The 26,676-nt window shown below is 41.2% G+C and overlaps 1 protein-coding gene across 8 annotated transcripts in view; it reads right to left on the bottom strand.

Moving 5' to 3' along the window:
• si (sucrase-isomaltase) overlaps positions 1-25,554 on the bottom strand; it is a 202,242-nt gene extending 176,688 nt beyond the window's left edge. Inside the window, exons 1-2 of one of the 8 annotated variants that reach the window (XM_072255413.1) lie at positions 25,539-25,554; positions 3,628-3,765 (exon numbers count right to left, since the gene is read on the bottom strand). The gene's annotated coding sequence lies outside the window, so the exon portion shown is untranslated. The other 7 variants (XM_072255408.1, XM_072255415.1, XM_072255409.1 and 4 more) reach the window with 7 other exon arrangements.
• Between the last annotated feature and the right edge of the window lie 1,122 nt (positions 25,555-26,676).

Here is a 26,676-nt window from a genome sequence, read left to right as displayed (position 1 = left end):
ATTTGCAATTCATTGTAGATTAGACAATTTTCTATGACAATAGCACTGTGGCCTGGATTTCAGGGTCCTGATTCATCCTCATCAGCAAGTCCTGCAGTTGATAATGAGATCAGAGGACAGAGATTAACCAGGAGTCTGGAAGCCAAAACCTGACAACCAAACCCAGGATCTGTGAGTCTGTAAGTCCACTGGGGAAGTTAAAGGCCCAATGTCTGTAAGCCCATGAGTCCACTGGAAGATGGAGACAGCCCATCCTTGGGTTATAGGGCTGTCTGTGCCTGCATGGGTGGAAGAGACGTAATGTAAGGAGCTTGTCAGTAACAGTCAAAAAAAAGTAATGAATCACCATGTGTGCTGAGCTCATGTTCATTCTATATAATGCATCAGGAATTCAAATCACAGTCCTCTGATCATTTTAATGATGATAGCAAAATGAATCCACAAGCTCCATTGCTAATCCATTAAGTTTCAAAAGTCAGCCCACAACTTGATGTCTAACCTCATATTTCATGTCCCTGTGGGCTGTCAAAGCTACGAGACACTCCTTGAAGTACCACATTTTACCAGCAACACACACAAAATGCTGGAGGAACTCAGCAGGCCAAGCAGCATCTATGGAAAAACAAAAGTACAATCGGCATTTCAGGGCTGAAACATCGACTGCACATTTTTCCATAGATGCTGCTTGGTCTGCTGAGTTCCTCCAACATTTTATGTGTGTTGCTCAGATTTCCAGCATCTGCAAATTTTCTGTTGTTTGACATTTTACCAGCTGCAGGATTGACCTTGGCTCAATTCAGCACATTACTTATATTGTCAATCAGATTTCACATGGATCATCTACTCCACCATATGCATGTGTCACGTTTCCCATCTAGTCAAGTACCTTCTTCAGTACTCTGCCTACCTATGCTGATATTTCTGTGGGACACTGTACTTGTATCCTGAAGTCCCACTGTTCTATCACACTCACCAAGCTAAAGGGCCTGGCTCTGTGCTATATTGCTCTATGACTCCACCGGTATCTTGTTGTAAACATAAAATAATCTTTCTACTGTTAGCTATATACCTCCAATTTTGGCATCACGCTCAAACTTATTAACAATGTCAACAACATTTTCATTCTAATCATTAATATCATTGACAAATAACAATGAACCCAGCACTGATTCCTGTGGCACACTGTAGTCACAGGACTCCAGTGTAAAGGATAGCCCTCCATTAATACCTTCTGCCTCCTAACACCAAACCAATTTTGCATCCAATTATCTAGTCTGAAATTAAATTTTGTATTCTCACCCTGGATCCCATGTGATCTAACTTTCCAGACCAGCTGAGGATGCGGGACCTTATTAAAGTCCTTACTGAGTTCCGCATAAACATCTATCACCCTACAATCCACTTGACACCTCTTCAAAAACTCAAGTCCAATTTGTGAAATACAATTTCCCACATACAAAGCCTTGCTGATTATCCCCAACCAGTTGTTGTCATTCAAAATGCAGAATCTCTCAGAACCCTTCCAGTAACTTTTCCATACTGAAATTCAGCTCACTAGCTCATAGTTTCCTGGCTTGCCTTTGCAGCCTTTCATAAATAAGGGCACAACACTAGCCAATCTTCAGTGATAAAAACATCTCAGCCAGAACCCCAGAAATATCTTTCTCTGGCTTCCCACAATGTTCTCGCATACATTTGGTCCCTCTACACTGTTGACTGAGAATAAAATGTAGCCAGGTCCTTATATTGGAACACAATGGTGGCTTACTTTAAGCAATATAACGCAAGAAACAGTGGAAGTACAGCAAAACTTCTGGTCTCAGTCTGGAAGAAACCCACCATATTGCCACAGTTTGTTTGACAATCACTGATTATTTGGCCCTTGCCCCATTCTAAAGTGGTACCATGGCTACACAGGTAAAATTTTCAATAAGCACAGATGTTCTCTCACATTGTTCGTCAAACGAGGTTCACATTGGACAATTGTTTTCTGTATCCCTTAGTGAGACGCTAGCCCTCTTCTTCCCTCCCTCTTCAAAGAGCTTGCTACCACTGCATTCCCTGTACTTATTCTCCTAGCGATAGTATCTCACAAGGTGAAAAATAAGTACTGTACTTGCAATGGAAACCAACAGATTAACATTTTATTACAAGTAAATCTACTAAACACCTGATATGCCATGCTCAAAGCCCATCTATAAATTTACTGATGATACAGCCATTGTTGGTAGAATCTCAGGTGGTGACGAGAGGGTGTACAGGAGTGAGACATGCCAACTAGTGGAGTGGTGCCACAGCAACAACCTGGCACTCAATGTCAGTAAGACAAATGGGCTGATTGTGGACTTCAGGAAGGGTAGATGAAGGAACACATACCAATCCTCATAGAGGGATCAGAAGTGGAGAGAGTGAGCAGTTTCAAGTTCCTGGGTATCAAGATCTCTGAGGATCTAACCTGGTCCCAGCATATCGATGCAGTTATAAAGAAGGCAAGACAGCAACTATACTTCATTAGGGGTTTGAAGAGATTTGTTATGTCAACAAATACAGTCAAAAACTTCTATAGATGCATCGTAGAGAGCATTCTGACAGGCTGCATCACTGTCTGGTATTGGGGGTGGGTGGGGGGGGTGCTACTGCACAGGACCCAAATAAGCTGCAGAGGGTTGCAAATTTAGTCGGCTCCGTCTTGGGTACTAGCCTACAAAGTATCCAGGATATTTTCAGGGAGCAGTGTCTCAGAAAGGCAGCGTCCATTATTAAGGACCTCCAGCAGGTAGGAGGTTCAGAAGCCTGAAGACACACACTCAGCGATTCAGAAACAGCTTCTTCCCACTACTATCCGATTCCTGAATGGACATTGAACCCTTGAACACTACCTCACTTTTTTATTTTATAATATTTGTTTTTGCACTATATTTAATCTTTTCAATATATGTATACTGTAATTACTTTATTTATTTATTTTTCTTCTATATTACGTATTGCATTGAACTGCTGTGCTACGTTAATAAATTTCACAACACATGCCAGTGATAATGAACCTGATGCTGATTCTTATTTCTTACATAATGACCTAAAGCAACAGCATTACAAAATCTCATACCTAGAGCAATAATATATAAACTCTTGCACAGTAGTGGAACTTCAGAAAGGGAGATTTCATTTAACACCAAAATTCAGAATCAGAATCATTATCACTGACATATGACGTGAATTGTGTTGTTTTGCAGCAGAAGTATGGTGCAAAAACATAAAAATCTATAAATAACAAAATTAACATAAGTAGTGCATAAAAAAGGAATAATGAGTTAACGTTTTTGGCCTGTTCAGAAATCTGATGGCGGAGAGGAAGAAGCTGTTCCTATGTTTTTCAGACTCCTGTTCCTCCTCCCTGGTAGTTGTAATGAGAAGGGGGCAAGCAAAAAGTGACACAACAGACTAAATGATGAAGCCCAAATCATTCAAACATTTGTTCAAAAATATCCCATCCTATTAACTTACCTAAAGTCATTCTCAATACATTGCAACAAAAAAAAAAGACAAATTAATTGGTGATGTGGCTGAAACCCAAGTAGAACAACATTGATTAAACAAAACGAAGAAGAAGTGAGAGCTAACTCTTACTTTTGAAGAGAAGTCCTTCTTGCTCCAACTTCATCTAGTGCTTGAGGAATGCGAATGAAGTCCAGTGACTTTGGATTTTGATTACTAATCCTCAGAAATACTTCCTGTTACATAATGGAAATTTCACATAGAAGGAATCTATATTGAAACCCAAACAGATGAGATAAAAGTGTTAGGGAATGCTTACCTTTGCTTTTTAGTCATGGACTTTTAAACTGACAGGAGGTTAAAACATCATATCAATGTATTATACAATGTGTGTTATGACCTATGCTCAAGCATGTACAAGGAGCACTGCTTCACAAAAACGTAGTTACTCAACACTTAGACTGCTAATTATTCACTGTTGGATTTGGAATGAGAAAATAAATTTGAGGTCACTGTAACTGCAAAGCAGACTAATACAGTAATAGCATACCTCATTTTTAATATGACTATTTAAATATCTATTGTAGCTATACTTCAAAATGAACAAATTCTCTTTAGAATACTACAAACACTTTAAAAATAGACCTGTTACTTTTATACATCCACCGAGCAAGGGCTTTAGCACCAGGAATCTCTCAACTCAGTATTATTTTGCCACTTAGTGCTGTCCAGAACTCAGAGTGATGCATTTTATTGGGGCATTGCTATTTTGCTTCGCCAGTACATGTATTGAGTTATAGATGACCTAGGCTAGCGATAATTGAAAGTCTACATCCATGAATAAAAACAGTGCTAACAAAAATATTGAATATTAAAAGTATACATTTCACTGCAGAAATATTCCCTTTGTCCCATCCATCCTCCTTTCATCCTCTCTACAATGTAAAGTTATATTTCTCTCTCACCTTTCTTTGAAATGCATTATTACTTCTGTTTCTTTTTCCACTGACTGACCTGTTGAGTACTTCTAACAATTGTTTTTCCTTTCAGAGTTCTTGTTTCTGCAGATTTTTTTTGTTTGGTTTCCAGTTAAAACATATGATCTAGCTTCAATATTTGATAACGGTATTCTTTCACTGTAATCTCAATCAGAATCTATCCTCGATCAATAAAAGGGAAGTTTCTCCTGATGGATACAGGGTTCACCATTAATTAGTGTTCAAAGTCACCAAACAAGTTTCTAATAAATCAGTCTCATGTGGTTGTGATACTCTAATAGCATTTAAGTTCTTAGCTTACTGGGGATTTTGTTAAACTTTATCAATTTCAGAGTTTGGTTCTCCCTTCAGGAGCCAGTTTACCTTATGTGATTAGTAAACACAGAATTCCTCCTTTTGTGCTTCTCTGTTAGTTACCACAATGACTAATTTAAAGTTCACAGTTCAGAGTAAGCTTATTATCAAAATGCATATATCATCATATACTATCCTTAGGGTTCTTAAGATTGTCATAAATGGGATGGTAGTGGGGATAAGCTCCCACAACCTATAAAGTGCTCCAAATGGCATTTGACTCTAACAGCCTCTGACAACCAAGTCCAACTCTTGGTCTTCATATATGGCTAACTACTAGGCCGGCAGAACTGTTTCTATTGACAAGAAGAGGGGCAAAGGCGGACCACTGGTGCCTCAGAACCAGTCGCTTCAGGAAGGTGGGGCTCATCAGCCTTGGACGGCATTTTAAACCGATTTTAAACCTCCACTGCCTTGCGGCCATACCCACCCATGGGAGAGGCTTCAGGAGTAAACCTCGAGGAAGAAATCCAGAGCCAGGGTCCCTAAGGCAGTTTGACGTTGTTTACAACTTCACTCTGGCAACTTCTGCGACGACACTGGTGCCAGACTTTATCAGAGCATGCCCTTTTCTTGGGCTACATCAATGACGTGGAGGTGGAGAACCCACCGCATGGGCAACAGCCAGTTCTTCAAATTTTCCTGCCCAGCCTTGCACCCTGGAGAGAACACAGTCCACCAGAGGTGCAAACCCATGAACCCCTGGGTTAGATGGCAACCTACCACTGTCCTGAGATTCATTTTATTGCAGGAATTCTGTGCTTCCAAGCCAGATTATCTCATTGTACCCAACTTTTGGAATTGTTTTAATTTTAATTTAGCATGCTTTGTTTACAGTTCTATTGAAATATTACTAACCTGAATAACTAGCTCTAATTCTGCTCCTCCTGAGGTTTCCTGAAATGCCAAGTATTTCCTTTATTTTCTTTTATTTCAGTCCCATCTAAGCCTTGTTGATTAACTGTCCAGAACTGTTTGTTGCCTTCCTGTTGCTCTCCATAGGGCGGTATTCTTCCTTCCATCAAAATATTATCTGAGCAACAATAACTACTGATGTTTAAAATTCTCTATGGATTTTCAATTGCAACAGAGATTCTATTGCTGGAAATACTGACCTATATACAGCAAGAGCTGCAAAGTTTCAATTATGTGAAGCTAAAACCGGAAACAACTGGCTATAAAAGTGTAAAACCCCTGCAGTAATTATTTCTGTCATTGTCAGACATCAAGTTTGAGAGACTATGTGGACTGTGCCTTTGTTGAGCATCAGCACAGCGACTGCCAAATTTAAATGCACAAGCTGCATAAACAAACTTGGCTGAGTTGGTATCAGTGTGATAAGTTCTGATTTACTTGGCCTACTTCTGACACCTCTTCTCTGTCTCAGTTAATTACTTTCTCTTCATCTCAAAATGACGTAGGTCCCATTTCACAGTAAGTTTCTATTTGGATATTCCAAAGCAATTGATTGTGCCCCTTCTTCTCATTCCCACCCACCCAAACAATTACAAGTCACCATGTAGGGGTCGCCAACCCGTCGATCGCAATTGACTGGTCAATCTTTGAGACTTCCCCAGTAGATCCCGAAGAAAAATTAAAAATAAATACACAAATACTGTTGTAATGTGAGCATTATAAAAGTAAGTACAGGTTTCCCCCGCCATCTGAAGGTAGAGCGTTCCTATGAAACGGTTCATAAGCCGAAATGTCATAAAGTGAAGAAGCAATTACCATTTATTTATATGGGAAAATTCTGTGAGCGTTCGCAGACCCAAAAGTAACCTACCAAATCATGCCAAATAACACATAAAACCTAAAATAACAGTAACATATAGTAAAAGCAGGAATATGATAAATACACAGCCTATATAAAGTAGAAATACTTCCCTACAACGATTGCCTGCACAGATTCTCCGTAGTGAAAATCTCATGCAAGCGCTGTTGGCATAAACGCGCTCTCCAGTATCCTTTAAACTATGAAGCTGCCAAATCTACCAAATAACACGTAAAAATACACAGCCTCTATAAAGTAGAAATAATGTATGTACAGTGTAGTATCACTTACGGGAATTGGGAAGACATTGAGCACACTGATGATGGTGTGTTAGACTGAGTCGTCGCAGGTTGGGGTGGTGCAGTGGCCCCCACCCTCCAGGCCGCCAACTGATACATTGCCGCGAAGTACGCAGGGGTAGCCGGGAGGCTCACAGCACACCTTTAAGAAAAAAGCTGAAATAAGCATGCTAATTAATTAGGTGCTGCCTGGCACGTAAATGTCAGCGCAGATCAGAGGCGATTGCCAATTGCATCGGCACTGATCTGGGCCGACAATTACGTGCTAGGCGGCACCTAATTAATTAGCATGCTTATTTCAGCTTTTTTCTTAAAAATGTGCTGTGTGCCTCCCGGCTACTGCTGCATTCTCTGCAAATCGGTACAGTATCTGTCCGGGGCCCGGGGGTTGGGGTGGTGGGACACGGGGGTGTCATCTCATCGTCGATCAGGGCAGGCAGCTCATCTTCTCCTATGACTGCCCGCCTCAATGTCGAAGGTCGAGGTTCGTCATCTGCTGTGGCTGATGTGGAAGGCTTGCTTGACTGCTGAGCCTCGAGCGTTTTTATATCACACAGTTCTTGGTAAGGACTCAACCTATCTTGCAAATATCCCCTAAACCTACGTGCCCTTTCAAAATTAAAGTCATACTTTATCATTGCAGCCAAAATCTCACGCAGTTGTTTCACGTTCAGTCCCTGAACGACTTCACTTTCGCTACTGCATTCGGTTTCGACTGTTATCCTTTCCTCTTGCAATTGCATCAGCTCTTCATCTATCAGTTCTTAGTCATGAGATGCCAAAACCTCTTCAACATCATCTTCGTCAGCTTCCACAAGCCAAACTCACTCCTTGCTTCGTTCACCACGATCGAAACGCTTAATTATGTCTAGTTTTACGCTAAGTGTAACACCCTTACGAGCTCTTTCAGGTTTTTCCGACACCTTAGAACTCATCTTGCTAACGGCTGCTCAATACAACGTGTTTAAGCAATGCCATCCGAATCCAGGGGAGAGCGGCTGCTCGGGGTGCGCGCTGCCTTTTACCGCGCGCTGATATTTTATCACGCGCTGCCTTTCTTCGTAACAGTGAAAACACCTTCTGAAAGCGAAAACAGGTTACTAATGTAGGTCTTTCGTAACAGTGAGGTTTCATAAAGCGAACGCTCGAAAAGCGGGGGACACCTGTAATACTAATTAGGATAATTGTAATATAGCAATATTTTCACTAAAAAGCTGTTTGTAAAGATAGATTGTTTCCGGGTTGCGGGAGTTTAGTTCCATTCTTTCTGCCCAGTGCGCATGTGTGTAGTTCCCCCACCATGCACCGCATTTTCAGCGTAGCCTGTGCTGCACCAAAGTGACCAATCAGATTAGGTAAGAGTACAGACTGTCGCAAACATCAATATACGGCAGTGTCCCCAAGCTCCGGGCCGCCAAGCATGCAGGGGTGCAGCGGTAGTCGGGATGCACCCAACACATCTTTAAGAAAAAAAGCCAAAATAAACTAGCTAAATAATTAGGTGCCACCCAGAACGTGAATGTCGGCTCAGATCAGAGGCGACACAATCGGCAATCACTCGTGATATCCTGATAGCATAGTGGAGGCTCCACGAAAGAAGGCGAAAACATGCAAATTCCATCCAGAATGAGAAGAGAAATTTCTATTTATCTTGGTGAAAGACAAGTGTGTATGTATGTTGTGCCACCAAACACAAGCACTGACTAAAAGAGGGAATCTGGAGCGGCACCACAACACCAACCACCAGGAATTTAAAGACACCTACTCCCCAAAGAGCACAATTCATGTCAGGAAAGTTGAGGAGATGAAATCGGGGTTGAAGGCCCAGCAATCGTTTTCCACAAAACATGCTGCTCAAAATAATGCCGCTATTGAAGCATCATTTTGTGTAAGTCAACTTTTGGCTAAACACGAGAAGCCTTTTACAGATGGCGATTTATTCAAGGAAGCAATGGCCATTACTGCAGAGACTGTTTTTAATGACTTTAAAAACAAAAACAGCATCACAACCGCAATATATAATATACTGCTTGGCCCTGCAACAGTGACAAGGAGGGTAGAGTCACCGTCAGAGGACGTGAATACTTTTCACTACAGTTCGATGAATCCCTGGATGTAATGCAAACAGCTCAGCTTGTTGTATTTGTCAGAATGGCTTTCCAGGATTTTACAACAAAGGAGGACTTTCTCACTCTTTTGCAATTAAAGGAAAGAATGAGAGGTGAGGATATTTACAATGAGTTTAAAAAATATGTCCGTGAAAATGACATCCCCATTCATAAACTGGTGGCAATTACTACTGATGGGGCCGAGCAATGCGCAGTGTGTGCATTGGATTTATACCACTAAAAGTCAGTGCCTACTTTGGGTCAACTTATCTATGTGAAATTGCATTTTCACAGATGAAAATTATTAAATCTAAGTACAGGAGCTGACTTACTGACAGACACCTCACTAGGGTTGCCAACTTTCTCACTCCCAAATAAGGGACAAAAGTAGCAGTCAAATCCCGGGACATTTGCTTTTACCCCGAGAAAGACTACCACGACCATGAAGTCTTGCGCGGGCACCTGTGTGCGCACCCGCGTACATGCCGATTTTTTTACCCCACGAATCGGCTTTGGCTTAATTTTCATTATTTCTACTTTATGTAGGCTGTGTATTTATCATATCATTCCTGCTTTTACTATATGTTAGTGTTATTTTAGGTTTTATGTGTTATTTGGTATGATTTGGTAGGTTATTTTTTTGGGTCTGGGAATGCTCAAAATTTTTTTCCATATAAATTGCTTCTTCAGCGTAAAGCATTTTGGCACAAACGGTTTCATAGGAACGCTCTACCTTAGCGGGGGGAATATGTGACATTTGGCAACCCCACACCTCACAGACTGTCCCAGACTGGCTGTCTGTAATTATGGGCCAAATTTCAGGGAACTAGCAAAAAGTATTCAACCCCAGTCATCACACTGAGTGCAACAGTCAATTTTTATTCATTTATTTTTCGTGTTGAAATAAAATTAAATAATGAAACTTAGAATTAAAGGTGTGAAGTATTGTAATATTCTTAAAGAAAGACAGCTATGGCCTGTTTGATATGCTAGTTACAGTGTTTTCTTGTTTGAATTAATTTGAAAGTTTGAAAAAAGTATTTTGTGTAATTCAAATACAATTCGCCCAAATAAAAGGCCTCAAATTGGAAGTACAATCTGAGCTGTTTTTTCTCTAAACGATTTAGTAAGTAGATCTTGCCTTTCACTGAGGTTGAGGTAGGGGATCTTGGGCTTAAAAAAGGTTGGTGACCACCACTTTAGATCATCAGTTTTACTTTATGGTTAGTTACATCACTGCATGAACAGCATCCCCACCATGACAAAGCAACAGCAACTCGTGTGGATAGGTCATGTCATCCAGCTGCCTAACTCATGTCTCCTCAAACTGATCCTATACTCCAGTTGAAAGAAGGTCAGTGAGCCCCTGACGGGCAAAGAAAATGCTGAAGAAATCTAACGTTACAGCTAACAACTAGAAAGGTATTATTACAGTAGATACAGCTGGAGGAAATCTATTCAAGAGGGACCTGCACTCGATGAGAGTGACATCCGCTGTGCCACAGAGAACAAGCGGCAGCTGCACAAGGAGAGTCTGAACTACCAAATGAGCCAAACACCAACCACAGCCACGACTTAACTCCTGCTCTCACAGCACCAGAAAATGTGGATCCTGGATCAGATTCTAGAACCTCCTGAGGACTCACCAATAGACAATTCCTTAGGAGAACATCATACTTAACTCAAGTGATCACACCACTATGCATATACTATAGTTGTAACCAAGCTGTCTCTGAAAACACATAGCAGAAACCACGGGATGTCTCAACACAGATTACCAGTGAAATATTTACAACAAAGGACTTTTGACAAGTTGACTTTTGTCAACAAAAGTTCATCATTTTAATTGTAGGAACACAAACCAAAACATCTCTACTATAAATGAGGTACTCAAGAGCACTAAGTATTAGTCTTACCCAGAAATGTCCTGTTTAAAGATTATATGCAGACCAATGTGCCCCTTGAAGTTGGATTGTGTACCTCCCATTTGTTGGATATAAGATGATAGTGATAAACCTCCTTTTGGCATATGCAATGAAAAAACACACACATGCAACCCTTTTCAAGGCATCAAACTGGTGAGAGTTCCCTGACAATGTCCAGAGCATCCATCCAAATGAAGTGAATATCCTATTAACACACACATAAAAGTTGCTTGTGAACGCAGCAGGCCAGGCAGCATCTGTAGGAAGAGGTGCAGTCGACGTTTCAGGCCGAGACCCTTCGTCAGGACTAACTGAAGGAAGAGTGAGTAAGGGATTTGAAAGTTGGAGGGGGAGGGGGAGATCCAAAATGATAGGAGAAGACAGGAGGGGGAGGGATGGAGCCAAGAGCTGGACAGGTGATAGGCAAAAGGGGATACGAGAGGATCATGGGACAGGAGGTCCGGGAAGAAAGACAGTGGGGGGGGACCCAGAGGATGGGCAAGAGGTATATTCAGAGGGACAGAGGGAGAAAAAGGAGAGTGAGAGAAAGAATGTGTTGCTTCATCTTTACAGTAGAGGAGGCTGTGGATAGACATGTCAGAATGGGAATGGGATGTGGAATTAAAATGTGTGGCCACTGGGAGATCCTGCTTTCTCTGGCGGACAGAGCATAGATGTTCAGCAAAGCAGTCTCCCAGTCTGCGTCGGGTCTCGCCAATATATAAAAGGCCACATTGGGAGCACCTTCCGCTAAGGCCCCACCTCCCCCTCGTACCCCATCTGTTACTTATTTTTATGCTCTTCCGCTAAGGTCCCACCTCCCCCTCGTACCCCATCTGTTACTTATTTTTATGCTCTTCCGCTAAGGTCCCACCTCCCCCTCGTATCCCATCTGTTACTTATTTTTATGCTCACACTCAGGTTGGAGGAATAACACCTTATATTCCATCTGGGTAGCCTCCAACCTGATGGCATGAACATCGAATTCTCTAACTTCTGCTAAGGCCCCACCTCCCCCTCGTACCCCATCTGTTACTTATTTTTATGCACACATTCTTTCTCTCACTCTCCTTTTTCTCCCTCTGTCCCTCTGAATATACCCCTTGCCAATCCTCTGGGTCCCCCCCCCCCCTTGTCTTTCTTCCAGGACCTCCTGTCCCATGATCCTCTCGTATCCCCTTTTGCCTATCACCTGTCCAGCTCTTGGCTCTATCCCTCCCCCTCCTGTCTTCTCCCATCATTTTGGATCTCCCCCTCCCCCTCCAACTTTCAAATCCCTTACTCACTCTTCCTTCAGTTAGTCCTGACGAAGGGTCTCGGCCTGAAACGTCGACTGCACCTCTTCCTACAGATGCTGCCTGGCCTGCTGCTTTCACCAGCAACTTTGATGTGTGTTGCTTGAACTTCCAGCATCTGCAGAATTCCTGTTGTTTGAATATCCTATTGCCATTTTTGCATGCACGCCTCAGTCTCTTTCCGATCCCCCCCAGTGAGCTGAATTTTGTTTGATTGTAAATTCTGTAGACAATATTTTGAGCTGAAAGCAGGAAGATCAAAAAGTTCTTTAAAGAATAGCTGGGGGCCTCCACCAAAAAGTTGAGCTTTAAAAATCAGAATGACAGCAGCCAGGTTGCTTTGATTTATAACTTTGTAATGGAATCTTTCTTTTGCACTGGACTTTGTTTTTACAATGTAGGATGGAATAGGCTGGTCCTGGACTTATTTCCTGGAATAATTTACATATTACTATTTAACCATTTATGGTTTTATTACTATTTATTATTTATGGTGCAACTGTGACGAAAATCAGTTTCCCCCGGGATCAATAAAGTATGACTATGACTATGACGATGGAATGGTCAGCAAGGGAGAGGTGGTGAAGCATTGGTTGATGGTTATTAACTTGAGTTTTGCAATCAAGAAACCTGTACAGGCGCAACAAGCTAGAAGGCAACTACAAAGAAAGCCTCCTTCCTTCCCTCACTCTGTCCTCCTGCTGTTCATCAACTGACAAGACAATGCAGCATAAAATAGGTAACCAGGGTATTTAATCTGTCAATAACTACATTACTTCTTCAAAATGGGAAAGGTGTAGAAATCCATGGTTTGTAATGTATATGGGTCTTCACTAATTTCATCTTGTGGTATTCATTGTTTATGCATCTCACTTGCGCACAGCTCACATGAGCACTCCTACAAGTTAAAATGAATGAGTATTTATTGTCCCTGTTTCCAACTTGACAGAAGTCCTGCAATGTAAATATTTCACTATAATCTAACATTACCGCTTGATAAACATACAATTGATTCTGCTAGGCGCTTTGAGTGATAGTTTAGTTACAAATATATTGTACATGGCCTATCAGGGGCGTCAACAGAGCTCTACCAAGAGGGATTTCTCGCAGGTCGGCGGCGGTTATTTAAAAAGGGAGCTTTGAGAGTGTTTGTCCATTGTATGTAGCCTATTAGCGCGACTAAATAAATGTACAGAAGGGATAAGTAGAGTGACCATTGTCAGGAGTAGGCCAGTGGGGAGAGTAGAAGCGACAGGCTTTGGCTCAAACCAGGCTTCAGCTCAGAAGAGGCGTCAACTCTGTGTAAGGCATCTCTTAAGGTTCCTTTTTTGTTTTTTTTCTCCCCCTCTCTTACTGTACCATTTAAATGGCTATGGTGTGCTCTTCGTGCTGGTTGGTGGAGAACTGGGAGACCCAAAGTCTCCAGGAGGACTACACCTGTGTGAAGTGCATCTGGCTGCAGCTCCTTGAAGATCGTGTTAGGGATCTGGAGCAGCAACTGGATGACCTTCAGCTTGTACAGAAGAGTGAGGATATAATTGATCAGAGTTACAGGGGAGTAGTCACCCCAAAGTTGCAGGAGGCGAATAGCTGGGTGACCGTCAGCAGAAAGTGAAACAGACAGAGCAGAGCACTCCAGTAGCCTATTGGATGGATAGGAAAGTAGGCTGAGGGGGTGGTGTTGCTCTACTGGTAAAGAATAGCATCAAATCAGTAGAAAGATGTTGCATAGGATTGGAAGATGCTGAATCCTTGTGGGTTGAGTTAAGAAATTGCAAAGGTAAAACGACGTTGATGGTAGTTATATACAGGCCTCCCAACAGTGGCTGGGAGGTGGACCACGGGTTACAACAGGAAATAGAAAAGGTGAGTCAAAAGGGCAATGTTATGGTTGTCATGGGATATTTTAACATGCAGGTCACTTGGGAAAATTAGGTTGGTAATGGATCTCAAGAGAATGAGTTTGTTGTATGGCTAAGAGATAGATTTTTAGAGCAGTTTGTCATTGAGCCTACTAGGGGATCAGCTATACTGGATTGGGTGTTATGTAATGAGCTGGAGGTGATTAGGGAGCTTAAGTTAAAAGAACCCTTAGGAAACAGTGATCACAATACGATTGTGTTCAACTTGAAATTTGATAGGGAAAAAATAAAGTCTGATGTAGCAGTATTTCAGTGGAGTAAGGGAAATTACAGTTGTATGAGAGAGGAGTTGGCCAAAATAAATTGGAAGGAGCTTCTGTCAGGGATGTCAGCAGAGCAAGAACAGTGTGCTTTTCTGGGATAAAATGAGGAAGGTGCAGGACATGTGTATTCCAAGAAAGAAGAAATACTCAAGTGGTAAAATGACACACCTGTGGCTGACAAAGGAAGTCAAAGCTATTGTAAAAGCAAAAGAAAGGGCATACAACAAAGAAAAAAATAGTGGGAAAATAGAAGATTGGGAAGTTTTTAAAAACTTACAGAGAGCAACTAAAAAAACTTTAGAAATGATATGATGAAATATGAAAGCAAGCTAGCAAATAATATCAAAGTGGACAGTAAAAGTTTTTCAAGTATGTTAAAAATAAAAGAGAAATGAGAGTGGACATAGGACTGCTGGAAAACGAGGCTGGAGAAATAATAATGGAGGACAAGGGGATGCTGCTAAACTAAATGAGTATTTTACATCAGTCTTCACTGTGGAAGACACTAGCAGTATGCCTGATGTTGTACTGTGTAAAGGAAGAGAAGTGGGTGCAGTTACTGTTACAAGAGAAAAGTTGCTCAAAAAACTGAAAGATCTAAAGGCAAAGAAGTCACCTAGACCAGATGAACTGCACCCTAGGGTTCTGAAAGAGGCAGACTTAGAGATTACGGTGGCATTAGAAACGATCTTTCAAAAATCATTGGACTCTGACATGGTGCCAGAGGACTGAAAAATTGCAAATGTTACTCCACTCTTTAAGAAAGGAGGAAGGCAGAAGAAAGGAAATAATAGACCAGTTAGCCTGACCTCAGTGGCTGGGAAGATGTTAGAGTCAATTGTTAAGGATGAGGTGATGGAGTACTTGGTGACTCAGGACAAGATAGTACAAAGTCAGCATGGTTCCCTTCAGGGGAAATCCTGCCTGATGAACTTGTTGGAATTCTTTGAGGGGATTATAAGTAGGATAGATAAAGGTGATGCAGTAGATGTTATATATTTGGACTTTCAGAAGGCCTTTGACAAGGTGCCACACATGAGGCTGCTTACCAAGTTGAGAGTCCTTCATATTACAGCAAAGTTACTAACATCATTAGAGCATTGGCTGATTAGTAGAAGGCAGCGGGTGGGAATAAAAGGATCCTTTTCTGGTTGGCTGCCCAGATATCAAAATCCCCTGCAGAGATCCTGGGCTGCCCAGATATCAAAATCCCCCTCTCGGCCTCATGGATGTGGTCAAAAGGAATGCAAAGCAGTACATTTGGCATCAGCTTGGCTGCAGGAGCTGCCGGGAGGTGACGTGATACGTCATCCAACGGCCTTAGGGGCTCCACTCCGGATTTGTGTAGGATTTACTCCTTAGCCTTCTCTTCTCCGGAAGATACCTACAAGGCAGTGGGATCCATAACCCTGGATAGGGGCCCATACTGGGTACTGTCAGCCGGAGCCAACTGAGCCCAGGACTCGTGTAAGGCAGGGTCGTCATGTCCTGTAGTAGTGACATATGGAGCTACTACCCACTACCAATTCCATGCACATAAAAGCAACAAGTAATGTCTCAGGAATTTGATTATTTTGAAGAAGTAATTAAGAAGGTTGATGAGGGCTGGATAGTATTCACAAGATTATCTGGAATTCAGTAAGACCTTTGATGAGGTTCTTCACGGTAGACTACTATGGAAAGATTGCATGGGATCCAGGGAGAGCAAGCTAATTGGGTACAGAATTGACTAGATGGTAGGAAACAGAGAATGATGTTGGAAAGTTGTGTAACTGAACTGGAGGCCTATAATGGTATTTTCTTGGGGTCGGTTCCAAGCCTACTGCTATTTGTCATCTACATCAATGATTTGGATGAGAATGTATATGCTGCGTAGATTGCTATCAGAAAATACAGAAGCATCTTGATCAGCATGGCAAGGACACTGAAGAATGGCAACTAGATTTTAACTCAGAGAAGTGTAAGGAGCTACATTTTGGGAAGCCAAATCAAGATAAGGCAGCATTTGGCAAGCAGGCATTACATATAAAAATGGAATATTATGTTGCTGTTGTAAAGGCCACATCTGGAATGTTGTGTTTGTTTCGGTCACCCTACTAAGGGAAAGATGTCATGAAGCTGAGAAGACTGCAGAGGAGATTTAAAAGTATGTTGCCAGCACTCGTTTTGGAAAGAGGTTGAGCAGGGTGGGTCTTTATTCATTGCAGCATAGAAGAATGACGGGTGATATTACAGAGTTGTATAAAACCATGAGGGGCATTGGTCATCTTTCTCCCCCAGATGGGTAGCCAAACTTGAGGATGAGAGAGAGTACCTGAGGGGCATAATTTTAAAACATATGGAATGAGCTGTCAGAGGAAGTGGTTGAGACAGGTATATTAACAACATTTAATATGCTTGGACCGTTACATGGATAGGAAAGGTTTAAGGGATATGACACACATATGGCGTAGGAGAAGATGGCAGCGCGACGGCAGCGTGTGTGGCCTCTCCAGTGAATGATATCTGTAATCTGTCAAGTAGGGGACCGTGCACAATTCTGATTTGATGGTGATGGACGCGAGAGTACCGAGGAGCATCTGGAAAGCTTCTGAAATGCCCGCTTCGCTGCCGCTGCTACTGTGTAGTAACCAGAATCTCCGAAGCAGAAGGCCCCAAATCCTCGGCTTTGCTTGTTTCAGCGGCCGGGGTGAGGTTGAAGGCGCTCGACGGGTGGCTGTATCGGAGGGGCTGGTCGGAGGCTCAAAGTTTTCGGACCGATGGACTCAGTGTCGGCTGTGGTCGGCTGCTTCCAAGGCATCGGCAAGTTGACGGTGCCTGGAGGTTTATGGCAGGGAGTTTCTCCCTTTTGCTGCCTGCTATCGGGGACTTGGGAGCCGATCGACTCAGGGACTTTGAAACTTCTTTTTTACCATGCCCCTGGTTTGTTCTTCATCAAATTATGGTACTGCTTTGCACTGCTGTAACTATATGTTATAATTATGTAGTTCTGTCAGTGTTAGTCTTTGGTTTGTCCTGTTTTCTGTGATATCACTCCGGAGAAACATTGTATCATTTCTTAAAGCATGTATGCATTTCTAAATGACAATAAAAGAGGACTGAGTGTTCTCATAATCTAAAAAAAAATGGGCAAATGGGCCTAGCTTAGAAGAGAATTGTGATCAGCTTGCTTCTTTGCTGTATGACTGGATAGTGCATTGGATGCTACACTATGCATATTTAGACTCTTCTGCTGCTATTGTATCAAATGAATAGAGACTTTTTTTTTTGTGGAAACTATATCCACAAGTACACAAATACATGGCACAACTAAATCAAGAGCCAGGTTGTTAATTGGATCTGCGAATTACCCCTTAGCGTAAATCAATAACAAAAAAAACAAAGGGAAGTTTAAGGGCAAGTGTGAGAGAGAATAAGTTATGGGGTACTGTGTAAGAGGGAAAGGGGAAATGGTACTGAAATTATCACTTACCAAAAGTCATCCTGGATCCAATAGGTCAAATGGCCTCCTTCTGTGGTGTTAAAACTTTAAGATTATAGTAAACTGAAATGTGCACTGCTGTTAAGAGTTTGTCTAATTCCAGATATCTGAGCTGCTGTGAAATTCTGTGATTCCTCTTTATAAATTCTGACATCTCCTATACATGCCTTAATCTTTCAATCTCTTCAATTACCAGTACAATCTCTTCCACTTATTTTCCTGTAGACCTACTCCATATTTTCATCTTTCATTTTATTTATGTAATGGCAACTATCCAACTGCAAACTATGCGGTGAATTTCATGAGCATTAAAATCCTGCAATGCTCTGCTACACTGGCTATAGCTATGAAAATCTAAGTCTATTTGCCAACACAGAACAACTAATAACAATGCATAACTAAAAATAATGCATTAGTGCAGCAGCAAAATATTCCCAGCCACTTTGTAGGAGATTTATCAGACAACATTTCCGATGGTGTCATTGGATGAGGTCAAAGAGGAATATTTCTCCTTTGAGGTAGAAAGATTTGGGGAGAGAGTTTGAATTCCATGAAGTAGGCAGTTTAAGAATGGCTGTCATTGGCGAGATAATGGAAACGCCACACTGGCTGACCTAGCAAAATAGACACATCTTGGAAGTTGGAGGCTAGAAAAAAATTCAGAGAAAGAGAAAAAAAATAAGGCTACTGTGGGATGAAGAATTTAAAGTGGAGGCATTAGGAATACAGCAGTGATTAGTCAGCACATGGGTGATGAAAAGAAGGAAAACATAAAAGAAAATGATCAATGCCTTTTTCATTTTACTTCTTGTTTTTATCAGCTGTTTTTCACTGATGGAACAGGCAGCAAAGAAGCTGTCTGGCAAGGAGCTGGGTGGGTGGGTTATGCTAACAGACTGTGTTCCCACAGTACCCAACATCAAAAAAGAGTACATGTTCAGTGCTATGCTCAATACATTGCCATAAAATTCCATAGAACTAGGCCACTCAGCCCATCATGTATGCTCCTCAATTCCATTTAATATCTCTCTCAACCTCATTCTCCTGCCTTCTCCCTGTATCCTTTGACTCCCTGACTGTTTAAGAACTTATCAAGCACCACTTTAAATATACTCAATGACTTGGCCTCCACAACCATCCATGCCAATGAATTCCACAGATTCGTCACCCTCTGGCTAAAGAAATTCCTCCTCATCTCTGTTCTAAATGGACATCCCTCTATTCTGAGGCTACGTCCATTGGTCTTAGTGTCACCCACTATAGGAAAAATCTTCTCCACATCTACTCTATCTCCACCCTTCAATATTTGATAAGTTTGCAAAGATCCTCTTTCTGCATTCTAATTATCTTTGATTCCTATCCAAATGGATCAAGATCTCACTCTGTCAATTCGGAGTGGTAGTTCACTACGAACCAATCACCTCAAGTTAAAAACAAAAACTCACACACAGTCATCATCTACTTCTCAAAATAAAGTTTGTAACCCAGACCATCAAGTTACTTACAGGTGGCCCACATTGCAACAGATCAGAACATTGCATCACTTTTACTGACAATCCATGTGAGAGAGGTGATTGGAGATTGTGAACTCGAGGAACAAATTGGGGGCTACCTCCACTGCTGGCTGACTAAACTGGAAGAGGTAAACTGGCATCGGTGTTAATTTCACTGTTAAGAATGAGCCAGACTGCTGTGTTATAAACATCTCATGGGATAGTTAACAGTTCATACACAACCTCTGACTCACTGTAATGTACCATGTTCATCGATGCTTAAGCACAAGCCTAGAATGGAAGCATTTTGCAGGTAACAAAAAGAATCATAGAAGTGGTCAGCTTTTCATGACCCCTTTTTCTTCAAATGCTGCCTGGTACTTTTACTCTCATATCTATTTTTATTTTCAAAATCCTGTTCATCCACCTTTTTTTTTTGCTTTCTCACAAATCTGTCACTACCACGCTCTCTCAGCTCTGTTCACCCCTCTATCTCATAGTCACCCTCAACAAATACTCTCCATTCGTCTGTTCACTCGTGTCTCTTTTTTTCCTGAATTTAAACAGAGAAGAACAAATGGCGAAAGAAAAAAAAATGAGAGAAGCATAGGCTACTTTCAAACCATCTTGAAGCTGGAAATCGTTAAGTTTCAGGAGGAAAGATGTCAGAGTACACTCATTGCTTCATGTTTGCAGGTAACACTGATACTCATGAGGAGCTAGCCAGAGCTGTAAATAGGACTGCCCTTTCATTCTGACAGCAATCACCACAGATGGTTCCCTTGGGTACAGGCCAGCTGACAATATGCCACCTTGGAAACTGAAGACAACTTCCCATGCCTCAGCAAAAGCAGACATTGATAGTGCAATTTGCTACTCCTTTCACTAGCCTGGTATAGCCGTTGCTCCATTGAACAAAAGGCTACTTTATGATCAAGATTTCAGACCTGCGATGGAATGCATGGCCAACAGTGATTCCTGTCCCGCTTATATGCTTCAGATGCCTGGACTGCGTACAGCAATCACCTCATGGCACTAGAATAATATCAATGATGCTCTGTCTATAACATCCTCCAAATTTATTGGAAAGAGAGACACCCAAGATCAGGGAATCAAATCTAAACTATCACATACAAGATTACAAGATGGACAGAAGGAAATATTCAAGCATGAATAAGAAACCTCCCAAGGTAAAAATGCTCCATCCCCTCTGACTCCTGGGAACCCTTGTCCAAGGGCCAAAGCAGCAAACAAGCATTTGGGATGGATTAAGAATTCTGGGACCGTGCATCAGGCACCACAGTAGTGTAACGATGAGCGCGACGTTATTAAAGTTCAGGGCATCAGGGTTCAGAGTTCACTTCCAATGGCATCGCTAAGGCATCTGTACGTCCTCCCCGTGGAAAGCGTGCGTGTTCTCCAGTTGTTCCGCTTTGATCCCACAGTCCACAGACATACAGGTTAGTAGGTTAATTGTCATTGTAAATTGTCCCTTGATTAGTCTTGGGCTACATCAAGGGTCCCTGGACAGTGTTGCTGGAAGGGTCTATTCTGCACTGTATCTCAATAAATAAAAAAACAAACACAGAAAGCCTGTATAAGCAGAAAGGAGTGCATCATTCCACAAACTATCTACCTATCAGTGGCAGAATCGATGGTTCCCAACTTGCCCTCAAGAGGCATTTCAAACGCCCAAACCAAAGAGAAAGTAGAGGAAGAAAAACTGCTGCTTACGCAGATTGAGGCAGACTCTTGCTCTTTGTAGACTTAGTTCCCGTTTATGGCACACACCAACTCTTGTTGGTAAAAACAGATCAGAATCTAAAGTGCAACTCAAACCGCTGTGTTTGGAAGTTAACCTCACGGCATGATCACTGCGTGTCATTGTGCAACAAAACTCAAACCATCAAATCCAGTGGCTAGTGCAGCTGCCAGAACTGAGTATGCGTTAAGCCGTAAACTCACTGTGCTCTGCTCTGTTCACGCCTTTTCACTTGTAAATTCCACATCAGGGGAAACTCTTGGAGCGGCAATTAAACTCCCAAACTAAAAGCGACAACGCTACAAATGAACGCTACACATTGAAATTGACTGTGCTACTTTCTCGCGGGTTGCGATTCCGCGCTGCATATTTCAATTAGATACAGAAGCCAACTGGACGGCAGCCTTACAAACGCTCACCCTTATTTAAATTTCCCTTGTACAGTACCCCTACCACCCATGAAGAAACAAGTCTGGAAATTTGTATTCAGCCTCCGGTGTTAACAGCGTGCATGCAGCTCTCTTACAACAATGGCGTTTCTCAAGACGCAGGAGGCTCTCGGTTTTTTCCCCCCAAGAATCAATGTTAAAGCTGGAGCTGCTTGGTCCCGGAACACAAATACCCTACAGTGGCCTTGGAAGCTAAAATTAAACTTGCTTACATGAGCACATCACTAAATATGGGTCTTCCTGGTAGGCAAGGCGTCGTGCCTGGATGAGTGCCTAGCAAAGTAAAAGATTTCTAATTGGTAATAGTAGAAGGATTGTGGTCCTCTGAAAGCGCTCAAAACAATTGGTGCAAAGGAGACCATTGAGAATAGGTCAAAACGGAAACAGGTCTGTTGAAAATGCATAAACTTCAGATCTCCCTGGAGACTAAAGATAAAACCAGAATTGTGGTCTTGATTTTGTATGGTAGAGTGTTTAATAGTTTACATGAATGGTCAGTTATTTTAAATAATATTTTATTTTCATTGTACTTATATTGGTAACAAATTATACCACTCTCCATAAAGAGTTTATACACTCTCCCCTTGACTCTGTGGATTCATTCTGGTTTCCTCCCACATTCCAAAGACATACATGTTAGGAGGGTAATTGGGAACATGATGTAATCGGGCAGCATAGGCTCATTGGCCTGGAAAGGCACGTTACTGTGCTATCTCTCTAAATAAATAAATAAAGATAACAATTTAACTGCTACAAAGAAGGGGATAACATCACCACTGAAGGTTAGAGGAACTAAGTCTTAAAGGTGTTTCAGAAAATAAGAATAACCTACATGGATCAAGAGTATATTCATTGAGATAAAATCAACTATTTTTGTATGCATCCTGCGCAATAATTATAGTTAATTCAGGGTAATTACTCCATGGACTATGAATAGCAGTAGGTCCCTGGTGAAAAGGGTGAAATCCCAGTTTTCTTAAACAGAGAAAAAAATGCTACTATGTTGGACATGAATATTTTTAACTATAGGAGTTGATCCTGGGCTTTTTATTTAAGTCTCAATGTTGACACGATAACTGGCCTAATTAGAAAGATAAATTCAGTCATCAATTCTGATGAATTAAACAATGAGATTATGTAAAATTAGACTGATAAACTGAGGAGGATGTTGATATCAAATAATTATAATATCTGATGATGTTACTCAATATTAGTTCTACAGATAAATGTTAAGAACTTCCTCAATAGATATCATAGAATGAATGAAAATCCCCCTAAAACATTGCAATTCAGGGAAAGTTATTCTCAAATTAAAGGCAATGATCTTCCTGAAACTCTTGAAAGATTAGTTTACAAAACATCTACCCCAAGAAATGGCAACAGCAAACCTAAATGAGTATCTGTACATATTCCCCAATCAAATCAAAATGCCTTCAGCTATTCATTAGTTATCTAATAGAAAGGAACCTCATCCTGAAAAGAAATGAGTGATTGTGTCTAAAATGACCTTTAAAAAAAGCTTCCAACATTTACAGGATTGAACAGATCCATATACAGTAATAACTTAAATATTGACTGAAACTATCAGAAGTGAGCCTGAGGCTGGAGAAAACATCGTAACACCACTCAAGGTCAGTGGCAATGATGTTATAGCATTGAGCCAGTCAGTGAACAGGATATTGCACAGTTAGAATGCCTAGGGTATGGTATCTGGTGCCCGGAAGGGTTACGCCATAGGGTCCCAAACATTTTAATGGAAATCCCACTTCATCACACTCAATAACATGTCATATGCTCCCCATAAATGTCTGATGACATCATAGGTATGCCTATTATTTACCTTATTCTTGCTCAATACAATTTGATCTGTATAGACAGTATGCAAGGTAAGTTCTTCATTGCATCTTAGTACATGTAAAATTAATAAAGTAACTCTACAATACAAATGCCAATATTAAGGTGTTGAGGCTGTTAACAGCCTATTGCCAGTTTGGAAAGTTTGCTTTTTATGTATTTGTTAAATAAATTACTTCTAAATTATTAAAACTCTATGGACTATCTCTCCAACTCCCAGGCTAAAGTTGCAAGAGGGAAGTCTAGGATTCAAGGATATTTTTAAAGGGTTGGAGTCTTGACTATAAAAAAAAGCTCCCTTAAAAATAGATGTGTATATTTTAGATCCTTTCCTAATTCTTCTGCATTATAGTGTCTGGTATTCCAAATGAAACCAGCAAAGATGACTGTTTAATTCCAGGAAGGAAATAGTCAAGGTCTGAATTACATTATCTACCTAGCCTCATTGCAGTCCCTGTCTACTGACTGCTTTGCTGGCTAGCTTGTTAAACCATCCCTGCTAAAATGGTTCCAAATATGAATCAGTTAAATGTGTTATTCCAAAACCTTTCATTTAGCCACCTCCAAATTGTCATTACTGTGATTTTTTTTTTAAAAATGAAGTCCATGGAAGTTTCATTGAGCTTCAGTAATTATAAATGAACATGTCAAAATTCATCCTTTGTCAGTAGAATAAATGTACAATTACATATCTGCACTGGATTGTACATTTCATTGAAACCCAAATTTGGAGGTGGACTGCAAAGTACATTTGCTGAACTTTTGCATTTAATGCAATCAGTTAAGTTTGAGTTTTTGGGCAGAGTACTATGATATCAGTTGGAAGAACAACTTTTATGAATCTACATGGGGGAACCCAGCTTAATATACAATGAAAGACCCAAGACAATCTCTCCTCTCCCTCTTTTCATGGGCAGAAGATACAAAAGCCTGAAAGCATGCACCATCAAGCTCAAGGACAGATTCTAGCCCTCTGTTATAAGATTATTAAATACTTCCATAGTATGATAAATTTGACTCTTGACCTCACAGTTTGCCTAATTATGATCTTGCAACTTATTTATCGGAACTGTACTTTCTCTGTAGCTGTTACATTTTATTCTGCATTGTTATTGTTTTACCTTGTTCTACTTCAGTGCACTGCATAATGATCTAATCTGTATGAACAGTATGCAAGACAATCTTTTCACTGTATCTCAGTGTATGTGACAATAATAAACCAATTCCAATTCCAATCATGTGAAAGTGAAGAACTTGTATTACATGATATTTTCACATTCATCCTAAAATGTCTCTTAGTCAACGCTGATTGAAGAATACTGTAAATATTGGCTCCAAAGCCAAAGAAAATGCCTCTTTCTCTCTTCAATTCACAGCATGAGATGTTTTGACAATCATAAAGGCAGACTGGTAGAAGTGGAAATACCCCAGGTGGTGCAGCAAGACATTCATATCACACTGAAAAGATACTTTCTACACATGTACAGTGCAGAGCATTCTAACTGGTTGCATCATAGTCTGGTACGGAAGGGCCGCTGCACAGGATCAGAAAATGCTACAGAAGGTTGTAAACTCTGCCGGCTCCATCATTAGCACTAGCCTCCCCAGCATTTAGGATACCTTCAAACAGCGATGCCTCAAAGAAGCAGCATCAATTATTAAGGACTCCCATCACCCAGGACATGTCCTCGGCTCATTGCAGCCATCAAGGAAGAGGTACAGGAGCCTGAAGACACACACTTGACATTTCAGGAACAGTTTCTTCTCAAGCGCCATCAGATTTGTAAATGGACAATGAACCCATGAACACTACCTCAGTATTTTTACCTCTCTTTTTGCACTACTTCTTTAATTGAATTTTATTTTTAAATATACTTATTGTAATTTATAGTTTCTATTACTATGTATTGCAAAGTTCTGCTGCAAAAGAAAACGAATTTCACAAGGTATACCAAACTGATATTAAAACTGATTCTGATTCTGATATTGCGCTTTGTTTGTTGGAGTGTGGATTGAGCTGACAGCCTATTGATACAGAAGCACACAAGATCACATGAAAATGTTACCTGGAGATGGCTATCGGGCCAGTCCACCGTTCACTGTGATTAATGCTGACTTCAAGTCTCCCGTTCTGTGCTAATTCCCCAAAGATCTCAATTTCCTCTTCTTTCAAACACTTACTGTATCTACCTATATCTTAATTGCTTTCAGTGATCCAGCTTCAAGAGTTCTCTGTAGTAGACAGTTACAGAGATCTGCCACCCTCTGCGAAATGAAAGATCTAAGTATTCCCATTTTAAATGAATGGCCCCTTATCTGGTAACTTTGTTCTCTCACTCAACACTAAATGTTCTTGTACCTTCCGGAATTTTTTGAAACACCAACTAAATACTCTCCTTATATAGAGTTGCAAGGTGGTTGCCAGCCTTTTAATAAAGTGTGACCGTCATTTCAGAGTGGGGGCAGGCTTCATACTACAGTCAATTATACCCACTGCTCTCAGTCAAGGTTAGGATATTTGTAACTCTGATGACTATAGAGTGAGCTTGAGGGAGTGTTACATAGACAGTTCTGACCCTCTGCAACATTGAATATAATGAAAATGAAACTGGGACTTCTGCTTTTCCTCCACATTTCAGAAAGCTGAGGGTGCTTAATGTGGCATTTGAACAACCTTTCAAGTAACTCATTAGGATTTGTCTTACTGGAAGGATACAGAATAATGTCATGGTCCCGTCTGGCAATTCCCCACCTTGCTATTACCTCAGTAATTGGGCCTCAATCCCCTCGTCTAATTTCCAGTCATTCCTAGTTTCACTAATTACACTCACCTGCCTTCCATCAGTAAATTCAGGATTAAAAACCCTATAATCACAACAAGGAGCTGCCAGTTTGTAGGTTGATTCTTGTATGAGTAACCTTGTTTCATGGTTCTTTAGGACTGGCAGTTGTAAGTTCTGCATAGTTTTCCTGAATTCTCTACATGAACCCTGTCTCTGTGTCAGGACTCTCCTGGATACCTATTCCATGCTCACGACTGTGCTAATGCCTCTAGATCCTGCCTCCGTGCCTGTGTCCAGCACTTGGGTTCCCCCTGCAGCCACGTCCTTGCAACAGAATGAACTAGCCAAGAATGAACCGTGTGAACACGGACCCTGTGCAACAGGCCCTCGCCAGCCAAGGCTGCTTACTGGGTGCCCACGA

The sequence above is a fragment of the Mobula birostris genome, chromosome 4 (genome assembly GCF_030028105.1).
Source record: "Mobula birostris isolate sMobBir1 chromosome 4, sMobBir1.hap1, whole genome shotgun sequence".
Taxonomy (NCBI): Eukaryota; Metazoa; Chordata; class Chondrichthyes; order Myliobatiformes; family Myliobatidae; genus Mobula; species Mobula birostris.
Note: the sequence above shows the minus strand (reverse complement) of the source record. Positions and strands in the feature narration are given on the sequence as shown.